At 43.4% G+C, this 19,027-nt stretch overlaps 1 protein-coding gene across 6 annotated transcripts in view; it reads left to right on the top strand.

Annotated features, from left to right (window-relative positions):
• The first annotated feature begins 667 nt into the window (after nucleotides 1–667).
• HS3ST5 (heparan sulfate-glucosamine 3-sulfotransferase 5) overlaps nucleotides 668–19,027 on the top strand; it is a 201,647-nt gene continuing 183,287 nt past the window's right edge. For 2 of the 6 annotated variants that reach the window (XM_064170209.1, XM_064170206.1), the window contains exon 1: nucleotides 1,920–2,071. The gene's annotated coding sequence lies outside the window, so the exon portion shown is untranslated. Of the gene's footprint in view, nucleotides 763–1,182; nucleotides 1,769–1,919; nucleotides 2,072–19,027 lie in introns of those variants that run through there. The other 4 variants (XM_064170207.1, XM_064170210.1, XM_064170208.1 and 1 more) reach the window with 4 other exon arrangements.

Here is a 19,027-nt window from a genome sequence, read left to right as displayed (position 1 = left end):
GAGGGTATGCAACCTTTCGGGTTTGTTTGTTTGTTTGTTTCCCCCCCCCCCCCCGAAAATAGCACCACTTATCCCTGAATTCCATTTCTACAGCAGATCCTCTGCGCTCCGCAGCGGCGCTGCCCGCTTCATGCAACCTGCGCGGGGTTCCGAGCGTATATCCAGGGTGCTGACGCTCAGCCCCTCCGCCCCTGGGCATGACCTGGCCGCTCCCTGGGGGGCCAAACCCAAGCATCCAAAACCAGGGAGAAGCCTTCCCAAGGGTACGCAGCATACACAGCTTGTCCCCGAAGAAATGCACTTGCAGCTCGGGAGCCACCTCTCCAGCCAGCGTGGTGGGGGTGCCCGTGCTGGGTTGGGGGGGTTGGGTTTAGGTTTATTTCCGAGAGACTGAGAGAACTGCCGCCAGGAAGGGAAAGCACGCACAAAAAGTACATCGCTGCCTCCCTCCCATCTTGCACGTTTCCCGGGCACACTGTTGGAGCAGACAGGCAACAGCGGCAGCGTCGTAATGCAAATCATACAGCGAGCAACTTCCAGCGTTGTTGTAGCTATTTTGGATTTCTCTCCCTAAAACGGGCTTTTTTGGGGTGCCTGCTGCTTCTCGTTTTTGTTTTTTTTTTTTTCCTTTTCCGTGTGATTGTTATAATTATGCCCTCCCTCCCTTCTCCGCTCGCTCCCCTCCTCCTCCCCCACGAATCCAGGCAGGAATGATGCACCGTCCTCGGTTCTCTCCAGCGGGTCGTTCTGCCCCGGCAGAAGGTGAGCCGGCGGGCGAAGCGGCGTTTGTAGGCAGGCCATGGGGCACCGCACCGCTGCCCAGCCGAGGCGGGCCCTCCGCGCCGCTTCTTCGTGCCTCCGCTTTTGCTAGCGGGGCCCGCCAGCAGCTACCAGGGATAGCAGGCTCCGCTTCTCCGCCCCTCGCCTTCCTTCCTCCAGTCGCGTCCCGACGAGAGCAGCCTCCCAGAGCCGTCCCTGTGCCCGGGAAAGCCAGGCCTCTGCCGGCGGAGGGCCCTGCCCTTCCCTCGGCAGCACCTGCCTGCGCTGCCCTCCGTAGCAGGGCTGGAAAGGAGGGAAGGAAGGAGGGAGGGATGGAGGGAGGGAAGGAGGGAGGCTCCTCTGAACGCGGGGATAGGCTCCGGTTCTCAACTGGCCGCTATCGGCAGCGGCAGCTGCTGCTGCCGTGCTGCACCGCGGGCGCTGTCAGCTCCCGGCGAGTTGGGACTGCAGCTTTGGGGCAGGGGGCTCAGAGCTCGGCCGGGAAGTAGACACAGAGTTTTGCAGGCTTTTTCTTTCACCGTGATTGGGCTTTTTTATTATCGTTATTTTTAATCCCTCCCCCCCATCCCCACCACCCCGCCCGCGGTGCGTGTGCCGCCGGGGAGGATGCGCGCTTCCCCCAGACCCTTCCCCGGCAGCGCTCGCTGCGGCGGCGGGGCGCGGGGGGCCGCGGGGGGCCGCGAGGCCGGGCCCGCGTTGGGCTGCACCTGGCCACGCCGCGCTGCGCCAGCTGCGCCCTCGCGAGTCCCCCGCCGCTTCCCGCCGCCCCGCGGTGCCTGAGCCCGGCTCGCCCGTGCCCAGCAAGGCGCAGGCACTCGCCGAGGCACTCACTCACGGGCAGGCTCGCAGCACTCTGCCGAGCTGCCCAGGCTGCCGAGCAGCGCAGCACGGTCCAACCCGGAGCCCACTCCCGCCTTCCCTGTCACCCTCCCTCCCTCTCTCTCCTCCTCCCTCGCTCCCGCCCGCCTGCCGCTCTGGAGGATGCCCGGTAAGTAGCGGCGAGGACCAGCACCTCTGCCGGTGCGTGATCTGACGGGTTAGGCACCGCTTTATAATGCAGCCGCCCGCAGGGGGCTGTGGGGGAGAGCGGGGCGGGGGGGCGAGGGGAGGGGAGGTGACAGCGATCCGAGGCAGGAGGCGGCGGGGCTTGCCGGGTGCTCCTCAGAAGGACTTTTAGCTGCGCGACCGGGGCTTGGATGTGGGCACCGAGGGACGGGGTCTGTGCACCGCAGCGGGCACCGGCCGGGGCGGGGGCCCTTCTACTCTGGGGGTTGCTGCCTGCAGCATCGCGGTGAGTACGGGGCTCCGCTCCGCGCTGGGATCCCCGGGGATGGGGAAGGTGTGGAGAGTGCCCAGCCATGCTGGGGGAATCCCTCCTCGGCAGCTCTTCTCCGCTCCTTGCTGGGGCGGGGGCGCGAAGGGCACGGTGCCCCCTGCGCACCCTGGACACTGTGCCCTGCTTCTTTCCTCCGCGATTTTGGCGACGTCCCTGAGGCTGACAGCGCGGTTCAGTGTTTCGCGACTCGCGGTGCCTCGGTCCGGGCAGAGGAAGCTCCAGCGGGCGCATCACCTGCTCAGAGCAGTGCCCAGGTGCTGCCCGCCGGGACGGAGAGCTGAGCTGGTGCACCGCAGCGGGAGGGTGCACGCATGTCCCCTGCCCGCTCCCTGTCCCGGCTGCTCTCTCCCGGGCGCTGCAGTGGGTGCCGGCGACAGATCTCGTCCTTTAGGGAAAGCTTAGTGCTTGCAAAATGTTTGCTGTCAGTTTGTGCCTGCCTCCGCGCAGCCCGGGACTGCGCACCGCTGACTTCTCTGGGGCTGGGGTTCAGCACCGGATCCCGGGTACCGGGGACCCCTGGCAAGGGACTTTTTGTTCTGCTAGGCTGCTGGTGAGATTGGTGGGAAACAGAGATGAAAGCTGACTCTTGCTGGAGATTTTTAAGTGGATTTTGCTAAATATTTTCAGTATTTTTTCTTACCTTTACAATGTCTGCTTTGACGATGTTATCTTTTCTCACTATGTTTTGCATCCTGGGTATGATAACTCTCCCACTGAAGTCAATGTCAAAACTCCCAGCTGACTTCAGGGGATGAAGACTCTGGTCAATATTGAGTACTTTTTGACTGAAAGGGACTGGGCAGAAGGTTAATGGATGGCTGAGAGATGTGTGCAAAAGAAACTTCGTTTTTTTCTGTAACAAAAACCACCTAGCTGCACTGTGTCAGAAGTCTTCTAGATTTTCATTCTATTTCCGAGTGGGAAAATATCAGTGATTTCTTGACATGTTTGGTGCCAAGAGGGACTGAAGCCCGTTGTTTTACCCACAGACACTATATACTATTATTGTATTAGCACCTTATATTTTTCCAGTGCTGGTTTTTTTCTGTCACTAAAAGTTTGCAAGCAGAGGGAAACCACTGAGAAAATTGGATGGACTCCCATTGCCTTCAATGGCCTGTGAATCAGGCCCAGAACAGCTCAATAGAGAGGTAACAAGAGAAATGTAGTGCAGTTTGTAAGGAAAGGTGTTGCATAAGCATTTAACTCATGAACAGCCACCCTCTAGGGAGGAGAAAAATCTAAATGTACATTAATTTTTTATCCCATTTTTAAGAACCCTTTTGCAACACAGATACAAATAAGAAAGAATGCTTCTGATTAATAATTAAAATGCTCATATTCATATGGACTACAAAGAAATTTTATGCAAGAAAAAAAAATCCATTAGCAAATGGAAGTTCTAGCTCACAGAATGTCCTCTGATCAGTGCAGTGTTTAGATTGGGAGCAGTCAGATATATAATGAAATAGCAAATAATATTCAAATGACAAAAGCTACTTCCATTCCTGTAAGCTGACTAACAAGTTTCAGTTGCTTGGAATGCATTAAAAAGTAAGGTGCAAAGATAGATTTGTAATTTTTTTCTCATATCTGAGCGTTGACAGAACCCCAAAAATACTGCATGTGGTCAACAACTTGTCCGTGACAGAATTATGCCCATTCTCCATGAATAATGTGGCAGTTACATTGATAAGTGTGGTGAGTTGACTGTGAATGGACACTAGGTGCCCACCAAGCTACTGTGCCACTACCTTCTTCAGCTGGAGGGAAAATGTAACAAGATAAGGACAGAAAGATCACTCATCAGGTACCATCGCAGATAAACCAGACTTGGCTTGGCAAAATCAGTTTAAATTATTACCTGTCAAATCAGAGTAGGATAAATGAGAAATAAGAGTTAAATCTTCAAACAAGTTTACCCCACCCCTCCCTCCTTCATGGGCTCAACTTCACTCCCCATTTCTTTACCACCTCCCTCTCAGCAGCAGAAAGGAACAAGGAGTAAGGGTTGTGGTCAATTCATCACACATTGTTTCTGCTGCTCCTTCCTTTCCTTTCTCCTCAGGGAGAGGACTGCTGCACTCTTCCCTTTCTCCAGCATGGGGTCATTCCCTCAGGAGACTGTGCTCCATGAATTTCTCCAACATGAGTCCTTCTCACAGACTGAAGTTTTTTCACAAACCGCTCCAGTGTGGGTCACAAATCCTGCCAGCAAACCTGCTCCAGTGTGGGCTTCCCGTGGTGTCACAGTTCCTTTTGGGCATCCACCTGCTACAGTGTGGGCTGCTCCTTGTGCTAAAAGTGGTTATCTGCTCTGCCATTAACCTCCAGGGGCTGCAGGGGCACAGCCTATCTCACCATGGTCTTCACCACTGGCTGCAGGGGAATCTCTTCTCCAGTGCCTGAAGCACCTTCTTTCCTTCTTCACTGACCTTGGTGTCTGCAAAGTTGTTTCTCCCACAGATTCTCACTCCTCTCTCTGGCTGTGTTTGCCATTGCACAGGTTTGAGGGGTTTTTTCCTCTTTATTAATTGTATTATCAGAAAGGCACCATAACCATCACTGAAGGGCTTGGCCTTACCCAGCAGTGCTTCTGTCTTGGAGCTGGCTGACATTGGCTTTGTCAGACAGTGGGGAAGATTCTAGCAGTTTCTCACAGAAGCCACCTGTGTAGCACTCCTGCTACTAAAAACTTTCCATGCAAACTTAATACAAAAAAATAGCCTTTCTCAGTTATGGTCCAATAATAATGTTTCCTTCCGGAGTAGAAGTTTGTATTAATAGACACATATAAAAAAGCTTGAAGTGCTTTATTGGTAGGCATCTGATGGAATTGTCACTGAATGGAACTGAATGTGATACTGACAACAGATCAAGATGACCAAGTTACAATGGAAAAATCCTGTACAATGGACAAATGCTTCACTCTTTTCTCTCTTTGCAACTGCAGAGCAGACAGAAACCTCCTTTTTAAATTGTCATACTACAGATTCCTTTATATTCAAGTACTTTAATCATGTGTCATATATGGAGGTGAATAGTGCATATTTTATGGGATAAGGAGTGGAGAAAAGTTTTCTTGGGGCTGTTTTGTTGCCTCCTGTGTTCTCTCTACTGTTTACTAACACATTGTGATACTACAATCTATTTTTGTATCTATTTTTGTTCATAATGCATCCATTTCAAGTGAAATCTGAAAACCAGAGTGATTATTGCCATATTGAATTTCCATATTGAGAGCTTTAGACTGTACTGAGTTGGCTTGTTTTTTTTTCTGGGGAGGGGTAGTTAACATTCAAAGCAAACTTTAATCCTCTTTGCTTGTTTGAATAAAGACAGGCAGAGGGTCTTTAAAATAGTAAGATGGGGATCTGTCTCTTCTCCCAGGCAACCAGCAACAGAACAAGGGGACACAGTCTCAAGTTGTGCCAGAAAGAGGTTCTTCACACAGAGAGTGATTGGCATTTAAATGGCTGCCCAGGGAGGTGGTGGAGTCACCATCCCTGGAGGTGTTCAAGACAAGCCTGGATGAGGCACTTAGTGCCATATTCTAGTTGACTGGACAGGGCTGGGTGCTAGCTTGGAGTGGGTGATCTTGGAGGTCTCTTCCAACCTGGCTGATTCTATGATTCTATTTCCATAAACCTTCCATTTTGTCCTGAGAGCCATTGTTTGAAATTCTGTATTCTTTTAGTTTTGAGGTTCAGATATTTATTCTTCATATGTGCATATGGAATTGCAGCCAGATGTTCTTGTGGACAGCATCTCCAACATAGGAAGTTAGTTTTCTGGGTTTTTTTTTTGCTTACCTGTAACTGAAGAGTATATAACATTTGAGCATTTAAACCAGGGTTGAAATAAGCCATATAAGGAAGTACCTGGAATCTCCAAGACATGATTCTGAATATCTTTTACTCACTTTCAGCATCTTTATAAACCTCATCCTGCTTTGAGGAATAAGCAATGTCCATCTTTATTCAAGTGTATCTTTTTCTAGCCATTTTTTGCTGTCCTTTGCCTGACTCTGAAACAGTTTTATGGCATCGTATTGCTATGGTTGTTAGGTGAATGGTAACAAGTGTTTGCAAGCCTCTTAATGTTTTAATCCAGGGAGCAATAATAGTGGCATTGTTGGAAGTCACCTGAATTTTGTAATTACTGCTTTTTCAAAATAAATTGGATTGTCAGTTCAACAACACATTCATCAGATAATCTATTTAGAACTACATTCTTCTATCCAGCAATTTAAGAACAAAAGCCTCCGCTGTAGCACAAATCAATCAAAATATTGGTTTTAGGTTCTACATCGTACATATGGAACCTGGCATGTAAAGCAGATGGTATGTAAAATTATGCATAGCATGTCTGGAGAGCCATGCAATATCTAAATGCAGTGCAACAGAACAAGAGAAGAGTGTCACATGGAACTTAAAATATCGATTAGTGGCCTATGTCTAGTCTCAACTGAACTTTGTGTGTATGTGTGTGTGTGTGTGTGTGTTCACTCTCCTTTTACTTTCATCAGGACATTTCCTTTGACAATATGATATTCCCTAAAAAAAAAAAAAACAAAACAACAACATGCAAATTGGAATGATATCTCAAAAGTTACATGAAATGCAGATGGGAAAATTGCTTGGTTTGGTTCAGAATAAAAATGCATGCAAATTAAAAAAAAATACAAAGGAAAACTTTGAATCTTTTAAGGCACATGGGAAGATACCATTTGCTACCAAGACTCTGTTTTTCTCTATTATTTATGCACTTGGCTTGCCCAGCCCAGCAATAGCACTTAGTAGTACTTCTGTCCTGTTGTGTAGGTACTCTCTTGGCTCCAGACACTCTCTCACACATATTACAAATGTGTAAGCTCAAAATTTCTTCCTGAACAAGCAAACATTGCTGTGCACTGTTAACACAATCAGATGAAACAGTAATAGCAGAAAGATTCACATCAACAAAACTCTTTAATAACTGTTAGTCTTTAAGCATGTGTTGACCTCATGGGGACCTAGTCGCATATTTTGTTGAACAAAGATGCTTTTGTGATCAGTGACCATGAAAAATAATGATTTGCCCAAGTTCATTCAGGTGTTTAAACTTGTGGTTATAAAATATTGTCAGCGTCAGACAACTTTAATTTTTAACTTCCAGGGGAACAGCTTTAAGCATTTCTAATTCCTTCATTGGTTTTGGTTATGGTTTATATTTTGTATACTTTAGAAGTGCTGCAAGCTATTGAATCATAGAATCACAGAATCAAACAGGTTGGAAGAGACCTCCAAGATCATCCAGTCCAATCAACTAGACCATGGCACTAAGTGTCTCATCCAGGCTTTTTTGAACACCTCCAGGGATGGCGACTCCACCACCTCCCTGGGCAGCCCATTCCAATGCCAATCACTCTCTCTGCCAACAATTTCCTCCTAACATCCAGCCTAGACCTCCCCCAGCACAACTTGAAACTGTGTCCCCTTGTTCTGTTGCTGGTTGCTTGGCAGAAGAGACCAACCCCGCTTGGCTATAGCCTCCCTTCAGGTAGTTGTGGACATCAACAAGGTCAACCCTGAGTCTCCTCTTTTCCAGGCTAAACACCCTCAATTCCCTCAGCCTGTCCTCATAGGGTTTGAGAGTTAGACTGGTTGATTTTGGAGGTCTTTCCCAACATTAATGATTCTATGATTCTCTTAACTCCTTTAAGGAAATTTGCTTAGCTGTACTTTTGGATATTTCTAATCAAACTAAACTTTTTGAGATAAGATGTGAAGGATGAAATCTGTAACAAAGGACTGCCACAAAGTGAACTCTAGATATAATATCAGGAGCTAATACTGCATCAGGTAGATATAAGAATTCATTTTGTAAGACACAGCCATATTTCAAGAAGGCAAGTTGAAGGAATGAACTCATATTTAAACTGTTGAGTATCCTCAAACTTTGTAAAGGCTGGCTAAGATAGCTGAGCTGGTTTAGATAGTTTGACACTGCACAAACACACATACACACAAAAGGTAATTTCTCTCCTTTCTGTGCACTTGCACTCATAATCTTTGTGCATCTTATTGCTTGCAACAGTGTTGCTTGAGAAAATGCATCTATTTTGTCCAGGGGAATAAAAGTAACACAGATTTGTCCTGGTATGCTACAGAATAGTGTCTATCAAGCCATTTCTCTTCTGGGGATGAAAGAACTTTTCTCCACTCAAATCACCCTAGTGTAATCTTGTATTATAATGGCTTGAACAATTTTTGCTGCATGGAGTTGCTGAAGTCTTCAAAAGACTGTTATAAATAAAACTATTAGACTATATTACAGCAGACACTTGGGTGACAGGATTTCACATTACAGTGCAAATCACAAAACAATGCCTATGAATATCAAAAATGCTTGGTAGAAAGACTTCATAGAACAGTTTATAATCTGGATATAGATATGCTATGTTTCCTTTTAAAGCATGTCAAGGAAATACTACTATTAATGGATTCATCCTATGTAGAACTCAGTGGAAACTGACTCATCGAATAAGGGCTTTGTCCTGTGCAAAAGTTACTTAAGCATGCTCAGCAGCATGTAAACTTTCTGCACAAGCTGATGGACTTTCAAACACATCAAAACCTCCCCTTGACACCTGGCATTGCTATTATGATGGCAGCATTACAAAGTCCCAACTTAGGACAGGCAAGACAATTTTCACCCGTGCAAATGGATTTACATTGTGTCATGGTTTCTGTGCAGACAGGTTTGGTGTTCGGTTTTCTTTTATGGGATGCTATTATAGAAAGTATGAGTTTTGACAGACTTACAGACAACACTGAGTTTTGCCAAGCCCTAAATGAACTTGAAAACAAAATTGGACATAATGGAGACATGGCAAAATGAAGCAAGACTGTGTAAGAGTGTGTTTTATTTGGTTTGGGTGGGTTTTGTTTGCTTGTTCATTAATTTTGGGTTTGATTTATTTTTTTTAAGAGAGAAAAAAAATACTCTTTTCTGAAAGATCCTTAAGACAGGAGTAAAACATAAAAGTAAGTTCATCTGAGGTTAAAAATAAAATGGTGAATGTTGAGTTACCTAACATGTCCTGGCCACAGGAGAAGTAACTAAAGCTGACGTACTGATAGAATGGGAGCTTCAAAAGGAGACAAAAGCCAGAGAATAACTGTATTCCATGCTGGAAATGCAGATGACTCTAGCAGATTTTCTGTGTATTTGTGTATACACTTATCTGTGTGTATACATGTGCACACATCTATCTTTCCTCCCCTTTTAATATTAAAAACTATGTAATGCCCTACTTTATTACTGTCTGGTTTCCTCACCCCAGCAGGGACATGCTGGTTGTTCTTCCCTTTTGACCGTGAAGATACAGAGGAAGATATGACAGCACAATAAATAGCTGAGAGTGGTTAAACTGTTTCCTGAAGGTAAAACAGCAGGGTCCAATGGTTCTCCTGCAGAATGTTTTAAACCCAAGGCTATAAATAATAGCCAGTGCTGCCAAAAAAAAAAAGTAACTGAATCCTGAAAAAGGAGAAAACAAAATGAATCTTCACTTCAGTGTCTGAAGCCAATGTTACTTTATGTCCTGAAAAACAGGGATCTGGAAGATATTTTGTCAGCTATAGGCTAGTGTCATCTACAATCACAGTCAAGATCTTCCTGTTAAGGCTTGAAAAATTAACTACAGCCTTTTACTGAAGAACCAGGAAAGATTATCCATGAATGTAATGTGGAGCTTTAGGAAAAGAAGGTGACAGGAGAGCAGGGGATTATTTGATACAGCTCTGCATTTAATACAGTAAATAGAGACACCATTTTTATATATCAGCTTTTGGTGCTGAGAAGACAACTGATTGGACTGAGTGGAGCTAACTTGGGCATGATGTCAGAAGTGAGGTTTGTGGAAAATCATTTGCTGCTGCATGTCCTCACCTTTGTACCTGCTGTATGAGTACAAATCATGTCACAGGTGGCATCAAATCCTTCCTATCTGTAATTTCACATTTCTGCCTCTTGTGGAAAGATTAATCTCCAATGTAAAGTTAAAGAGATTTGCAGCAGGAAAAAAAATTGTTTCAGTGTAGAGTCTATTAGTATAGTCAAACAACATGCCTTCATTTATCTTCTGGTGGAAAATTACAGTCCTGAATAACAATGCACAATCTGGCTAAAATAATCTATTGTAATCATTTTGGTAAATAATTCTCCTCAAAAAAAAATAAAAAGAAAATATGGCTGATAAGCTGTTTAGAAACCACAGGAGTTTCACTCAGAAAAGATTTGAGAGTTAGTGGAAATCCATTCTAGGATTAGAAGTTCTCAAGTTTGGACATACCAAACAATCCTTCTTCCAACTGACATTGCTAGCCCTTTCTTCTTTGTCCAATATTCAGTGATCTCTGACCTGAGAATGAAATTAACTGCCTTCAGGTATAGCCTGAGAGCCCAGGCTTCAAAGTAGGAGTTGCACAACTGCAGAAAATGGAAGCCCAGACCTTTAGTCAGACCTGCCTAAGCACAAGCTCCCTGTCTGTTCTTGCCTTCCCAGCAGTTCTCTCTTGATTGCCATCTGGCTGCTAGTGAGGTAGATTCAGGTGAACATGAATCAATATTTCTTTCCTCCCTTGCTTATCAGACTTACAGTGCTGTGCCTGCCCTTGCTTCTCTCCTGGGGCTAGCAAAGAGACTTTATGGTGCAGATGCTCCAGAGATACCTTTGTTGCTTCCATCTTATGCAACTTAATAGCAAGGATGCATTTCATGACCAAAACTTTGCTTACCAACATTATCCTGGAATAATGATAGTTCAAAAGAAATTTGTCTGTCACAGAATCACAAATGTCAGGGGCTGGAAGGGACCTTCAAAGGTCATCCAGACCAATCTTGCCAGAACAGGATCTCCTATACCAGATCACACAGGAAGATGTCCAGGCGGGTTTTGAATATCTTCAGAGAGGGAGACTCCACAACCCCCCTGGGCAGCCTGTTTCACTGTTATGTCACCCTCACAGGGAAAAAAATCCTTCTTGTGTTTAAATGAAACTTCCTATGCCTCAGCTTCCACCTGTTGCCCCTTGTCCTGTCACTAGGCATCACCCAGCAGAGCCTGGCTCCAGCCTCTTGGCACTCACCCATATCATATTTATAAACACTGACAAGATCACCTTGCAGTCTCCTCTTTTCCAAGCTAAATAGCCCCAGCTCCCTCAGTCTCTCCTCATAAGAGAGATGCTCCATTCCCTTCATCATCTTTGTGGCTCTGTGCTGCACTCTCTCAAACAGTTCTATGTCCCTCTTGAAATGAGGGGCCCAGAACTGGACACTGTACTCCAGATGTGGCCTCAGCAGGGCAGAGTAGAGGGGGAGAAGAACCTCTTGCGACCTACTAGCCACACCTCAGAATGGCATTGGCCCTTCTGGCCACAAGTGCACATTGCTGGCCCATGGTCAACCTTCCTTTCTTCTGTAACAAAGCAAACTAGAAATCTTTTCATTTAATTGGTTTAGAGCCTAATAATATATAGTTTCTTAAAGATATGTATGTCTTTTCCCTTCCCCTTCCAAAAAATGAGGAGGAATTGCAGTGAGGGGGAAAAAAAAAGGGGGGAAATAAAAAAAAAAAAAAAAATTAGTTTTAAATAACTTTCAAACAATTTCCTCTTTTACACCAAGTAAATACATTTGATGTCTTTTTATTATTCCTTGCCTTGAAAAGTGTCTGTATTATGTTTAAATAGTGCAGTTTTTAAATGCCACTTAAGAAGGGATCAAAAGGCTTTATTACAAGAATCTCTGAAATTATTGAAGTCAACTCTCATAAAAAGTGTGAAACTGGCTGAAATATGAAAGTTATGCTTTTCAGATATAAGAGTTCCTTGAAATCAAAGCTGGCTGTAGAAAAGACATTTTCCTACATTTTCTGTGTGTTGTGCTTACATATCCATTAAAAGATTGGTTTATTTCTCCAAGTTGATACAAAAGCTAGCATTAAAAAAAACCCAACAATAAAAGTCCCCAAAGTATTGGCATGATTCTTGAGTTGTCCCTCATCAAAATTTGGTGTGTTTTGTTTTGTTTTTCTAAGTTTTTAGGATTTTTAACTTCCTTTTGCAAGTTCTAAGAAGAATTTCAAAATATCCAAGCGTTTTTCCTGATGGAAAGATACTTATTGCCTGGTTCTAGAGCACAGGCTGTTGGCTAGATGGTTGGTTTTTTTCAGCCTAATGGACAAAGTGAAAACATTAGAAGGGTGGTTCCTTGGAAAGGCATTTAGTGGAAGGTTGCTTATTATTTTCTTCCTGAATACTGCTTGTGAAGTGAGACAGACTTAAGGTGATAACAGAAAGAATGAGGACAGGAAGCTTCTCTTTGCCAGACTAAAGCAAATAGTGAGTGGGAAATGAGGTGTGTCTTTTTAACGACTTTAGAAGGAAAATGTCCTCTAACTGAACTCTGTTTAGGCTCAGGATGTAAGTTTAAAAGATATTTAGTGATCAGCTGGAAAGAAATCCAAATTACTTAGTCTACTGTTTGAGGAATTTCAGTTGAATATGTGTTGTTTATGTGACTTGACATGTATCAGTAAGACGCGCTTATGGACAAGACAGCTTGCCCCTGGTCTTGGATGTATATCAGCAGCAGTGCACTGGATCAATATGGAAAGCACAGCATGGAGAAACACTGTAAATCCCCAGCACAGTGGTAGGCAGAAGCTGGCCACTCACTCCTGTTTATCCCCTAGGGACAAAAGAGAACAGATTTGTCAGGGTTTGTCTCTTTTATTCCAGTAATAATGAGAGATTAATTGGGAATGTTTACTGTTGAGAGACTAATTGGGAAGGTTTGTTGTTTAGATTATTTTTTTCCCTATTTCAGCTGCTTTTGTGCTCCTTGCCTGTATTTTTTTTTTAATAAATTAAATGATGCAAGACCTCTCTCTAGCCTGGAGACCAGCTAAGCATGGCCACTTCCATATGGTTAAACTCCCTTAGCCTCCCAAGCACAGGTTGCAGTTAGTTTGCCTCTTGGGTATGGTCCCCAGACGGGGCTAGTGCCCTTGCTATGCTCAGAAAACCCTGGGGAGATGGCTGGTCAAGCAGCCAAGATCAGAAGAATGTCAAGAACTGCTCTGATATTTTATGTTTTAGAAAAGAAACAGTTCCAGGGCATGGATTCGTGCTTCAGAACTGTTTAATTCACTTGTGCAGAAGTAGTCTCAGTACTATTTAGGTCAGTGTGACTCCAAATACATGCACATTGTTTATTCACTTTTCTTGTTAGGAATGAAGTCTGCTGATTTAAGTGGTGTTGCTACAGCACAGCAGGAGGTTTTTACAAACAGAGTAAAAGGGGCTTAATATCTGTTTGCAAGTAGTCAATAGCTGTGGTATATGAATAAGGGATACAACTTGTGCAGTTTAGAGTAAGAGGAGCTCTCGGTGAGCAGTTACTACTGGGTAATGAACCAGTAGCTGGTCTCAAATCTAGTGCAGATATGGAATTTGCCACAAGTTTGAGATTTCTTTAGTTATGGTTTGAAGATGAGACTTTTCCATCCAGCCTGTTTCTTGGGAAAAGCTCCAAATTACGACCTAGCACTGTAAATCTCTTGGCAAGACTGCTTTGATATCAAAACATTGCCATTTGTGGCATGAGTGTAAGCATCTATTAAATATTTCAGCTCACGTTATAAAGGTACTTTGAACAGATGCTAAGCTGAGACATCCAGGGAGAAAGATCGTGACACTTGCGGTGACAATGTGGTCCTGGTGCCAGGAGCTTCCTACAAACTATGAAAAAGCAGCTGTTACCCTGGCCAGAATTGTACCTTCCTCTTGTCTGCTTTCAATGGGCAGCAGGCCTGACACTGACCCCCCTAAACTAACCTTAAGCTGCTGTTCTGGTAATGGAGACCTCCCCATTAGCCTGACTCTGCAACTGCTTGGCACCTGCTCTAGCAAAATTGCTCTAGCCTGAATGTGTCAGCTGCCACCTCAAAAGTGATACTGTCCACCTATAACTCAAAGTATAACTCTGTCATACATATGCTTAGTGCAGTGTGGTTCTTAAAAGTCATTTTATTCTGCTGGCATTTTAGTTCATAGGTCTCTGGAGTCAGGTTGAAAAATTACACTAATGCTGAACTTACTCTGATATTCTAGGCAGCCTTCTGAATTTTAAATAACTATCCTCAGAAGGCCACCCTTCTCCAAAATTATCTTTAAGACTGCACACAGAATTTTAAGCTCAATTCAGTTAATGGCACACTGATATGTGGGCTGAAATTGATAAAAATCTCTGGATTTCTAGATACCAGCAGTTATTTTAATGTTCATTACCTGAATATCTGCCCTATAGATTGTTACCTGGGTTAAGTTCTGTGTTACTCTAATTGTTAGCATTTGCATCTGAATGAACTGCTCTGTGTTGCTGGCTTTGTAGTCCACTGCCCATTCAAATGTTATTGTGAAACCTAGATGGGAAACGATTCTTTTGTAACTGAAAATGAGGCGAAGTGAAAGGTAGATATTTCTGAACAATGGCATTCCTTATGTCTATAGAAAGAAAAAAAATGAGATTACCACCTCTTCACCTTGGGAAAGATTTATATAAGTATTTTATATGCAGTTTACTCATTATTTGTTACTTCTCAGGGTGCTTCTCTTATATTGTTACTGATTCTCATCATGCAAAAGTCCTTGTGCCCCCTAGCCTGTCTTTTACAGATTCTTCTGCTCTGGCCTCTTCTCTTGCAAAACTGAATTTGATGATCCTTGCTCACCCAGTCCAACCCATTGGGCTCCCTCTATACTCCTCGACCATCTCTCTCCTCTGGTCTGACCCTGCCCTCAACCTCAGACTCTTTCCAAACCACAGATTGCAGTGGGCATTGAGCCATGGAATGGGACCAGCTTTTGGGCACAAAATTAACGCCAGTGCTTGCAGGCAGGGGCTGCAACCCGTTAGCCATCTGTTCCGTCGGATCGTTAGGGATGAAGCCTACCCAGAGGTAGTTTTTTGCAGGGCCTCGAGCAAGTGTACCTTTCTGGTTTCTCTGAAATCTCTCCTGCTTACAGCCTTAGAGGGATGTTAGGTGTAACCTTCTCTGGATTGAAAACAGATTTTGAAAAGCTAAAAACAGTTCCTAGCTCACAGCTCAGCTTCTTACTCAGCTTAACTGGAGCTGTTCTCCTTTGGGAGGAGGTCTTTTTGAGCCAGAGGGAAAGGAAGGATGAGCTCAATATATTCCTTATTCTACCAGCTGCCATCATACTTATCTTCCCTCCAAGGAACCACGAGGCCAAATCCATTCTCACAGCGCACCCTGATGAGACAGAGTGACATCTTCTATGATAGGTGATGAGGATGTGATTCCAGCCTCTTTTTTTTGTCACATCTAATGAAGAATTCCAAAGCAGATGTGTTTCACTGTTCTGCTTCCAGGAGCAGAACGAACTAAAAAGCCTAGGATAGCAGCTACAGTGAAATCTTGCAGTATGCCACGTACCTGGGCTGTGAGAAAGAGATGCTTTGGCTTCCCAGCTAAGTCACAGCCTTTTCTGAGTGCTCTAGCAGGCTCTAGGAAGAAGGTTTAATGTTTCATCTACCCTGCATTGGAAAAGACATGAACTTCAGGTGTGTCCAGCCCTTTGCTAGTTAGCAATGAGTTTCTAGAATGCCTCTTTGGCTCCTTCTAAGATTGTGTGTCTTATTTTTGGACTGACAGCAAACTGTGCCTGGCAGTGACATCTGCAAGCTATTCTTTCTGGGGCTGAATGGTTGCTTTTATGCTGGATGTGTGATGCATAATACACCAGAGTAGAAGGGCAGGGTTTGTTTCAGAGGGTTTATTTTATCCTTGTTCTGGTCTAAAGGACAAGGACTATCCTGGTCCTTGTCCTGTCATTGGCTTCTTAGGAACTGGGTAACTTTTTTCAGTTGTAAGCTGAGGTAGATAATGATTGATTCTCCACAGGTACAGTCATGCTCCAAATAATGCAAATAAGAAAGTAATGATCATACTTTATATTATTTAAATAATAAAACATAAGGAGAAATAAGATTATGCAGCTGTTACATCAATATATACTTTTTTTCTGTTCATATCTAGAAGCACAAAGTTATATAGAAGGAGCATCAAGAAATCTTTATGTCTTTTGGATGTTCAGGCAATTCCAAGAGATCTGGGTGGGATCTTTATGAGGGCAGAGTCCTCTCATCAAGCTATTCTGCTTGGTTAGTTGGTGTTTACTCATCTGGGGATATATTTGCTATGGAAGAAAAAGATCAAAATGACATTTCATTGCCTCTTTCTTCCTCTTGGGAAATGCACATGAAGTTGTCCTTCTTTCTGTGAATTGCTGTTGTGATTGTCATCCAACAGACTCAGGTCCTGAATAATGCAATGCCATATTACTTGCTTTCATCATGCTAAGTGATCCATCTCAATTCTCCACTCATATGAAGGATGACCTTTGCTTTCTTATCCTTTCCTCTCTCCAAGACTCTGACACAGTATTTCAATGTCACAGGAAGAAAATAACATCACATCTATGCAAAAATAATGCACTTTATCATATATCAGTCTCAGTAGGATCACACTTTCACCTTTTTCAAATTTAGATGATGAATTAATAAATTAGAGTTTGTTCCATTCATAATGGAAACCTGTGACTACTTAACGTGCTCATGCCCTCCATGTAATTGAAGTTTGCAAATATTAATGAGATTATACCACTTTTCTGTCAACAAATATTATCAACTGAGTTAATTTACGTGGAGGCCTTGGAATTCTACAGAATGATTTCACATTGCACTCTAAGGATTTCATTATAAATCTAACAGATCCTGACTATGTTTTTTCATTAACTCAAATCCTCTCAAACTTTGTAGAACATGGCTATGGGTACAAAATATCCAACTCTTGCACATTTAAGCAGAGAGAATGAATGCTGACAAGACTGTTCCAGCTATTTGGAGCCTTATGGTTGCTTCCCTAGCTGAAAAGAAGTGAATGACAGATAGTCTAGAACCATTTCATCTCTACCTTGCTCCTGAATGAATATACGTCTCTTGTAGGCAAAAAACATCCAGGACTGTCTCTGGGAGACAAAGCCCAAAGTTCTTGCTTAGTTCTTAGGCAGCATCGTTGCAATAAAAGATGACCCTACAATTAACTAAAATCTTAGTTATACATGCAAAGCTGCTGGATAAAGATCACAGGATGTTAGGGATTGGAAGGGACCTGGAGATCTTGGAGTCCAATCGCCTGCCAGAGCAGGGCCAGTGCAGGTTTCACATCCATAGTGGTCTTCAAAGTGTCCAGAGGAGACTCCACAATCTCTCTGGCAAACCTGTTCCAGTTCTCTTTCACCTTTACAGTAAAGAAGCTCTTCCTCATGTTGAGGTGGAACTTCATGTGCTGTAGTTCACATCATTACTCCTTGTCCTATAACAGGGCACAAGTGAGAAGAAGCTGTCCCTTCCTTCTTGACACCCAGCCTTCATATATTTATATACATAGAGCATGGCATAGCCAGCATTGGGCACTTCTGGGCATGCAGAGAAGTGAAACCTTCTAGCAACACCACTTAGTGACACCTGCCATAAAATTATCATAATTGTGCTCATGAAATCTGAACCTATGGCTGGAAGTCTGGAAAACTGAAATCCAATGTAGCATGTGTTCAGAGAATTGTCACATTTGGGTTTCTCTTAGGAGCATGTCCATAGACTCTGTCAGTGTGAACATCCTAACATGAGCTTGAGTGCTTAGTCACATATTCAGTCTTTTCCCTGTCTTTCCATATATAAACCAATTCATGCTGTCATATGTTATGTTTCAATGTGGACTGAGATTTGGAAAGATGCTCAGCTGCTGCTCTTTTAATATTTAATAGTAGTATGAAAAGTGTATCAGTATTTCAAGTGTGTAAATATGCATTGTGGGTCTTTTTTCAGACTTTTCTCTCATTATAACTTACTACTTTGTGCATTCTTGAAGGATTTCCATTTGAGCAAATCAGGTTTCCATTTAGCTGAGCTGTTGAATTTATTTTCCTCCCTTTAGTGTACAGGTGGATTTTTGCTTTTCAAAATGTTCTATTTCCAGTAATGTGTAAGGAGACATAAGACATCTAATGGGACTGAAAGTGCTTAGATACTCAGTAAGAAAGGACACTACTCCACTTGGAGGAGTGAGATGTCTGTGCTAGAAATGATCAAAAGCTCCCGTCATTTGTTTAGTACGATTGAAACCACAGGCTTCTCTCTGGTAAAACAGACACTATTCCATAAAACTCATCTCTCAGCTTCCACACCTGCCAGTTGAATATGTGACCAATGACTGGAACAAATTAATTTCGTTGGACATTATGGCATAATTAGACCAAATGACAATGATTTACAAATAAGGAAGCAGATTTTCAGGATAATCTTTCACAACATGAACTTCAAAAAGTATTTAAGAGAAGCATAGGGACAAAAAAAGCCAAAAAACTTTACCATATACCACCTAAGAAGTCTTCAGGTACTTCCTGCATCCAACATAGCAGAACTAAGTTTTTACTACTTCTACTAAAGTTGGCTACTTCACAGTGTCTGCTTGGTACAGAGCAGGCGACAAGAAGAGTGTACATGCCCCATTCCCAGTGTGGTAAGAGGAGCAAGGTCCCATGATCAGAGAATTGCTCTTTCTAAATGTGCAATTGCTAAATATAGAACTTTTGCTTTGCATTTAAAGGACACTGAGATCTAAAGATTTAATCTATCACATAAAAAGTTAATTACAAGTTCCGCAGCATCAGTAACAGTAATTCTATATATAGGCAAAGGTGGAGTCCAGGGCAAGGTGTAGAGGCTTCTTTATAAGTTTTTGGAATCTGGTTCTGTATTAAGGTTTTAAGTTTG

This window comes from Pogoniulus pusillus, chromosome 33 (genome assembly GCF_015220805.1).
Source record: "Pogoniulus pusillus isolate bPogPus1 chromosome 33, bPogPus1.pri, whole genome shotgun sequence".
Taxonomy (NCBI): domain Eukaryota; kingdom Metazoa; phylum Chordata; class Aves; order Piciformes; family Lybiidae; genus Pogoniulus; species Pogoniulus pusillus.
Note: the sequence above shows the minus strand (reverse complement) of the source record. Positions and strands in the feature narration are given on the sequence as shown.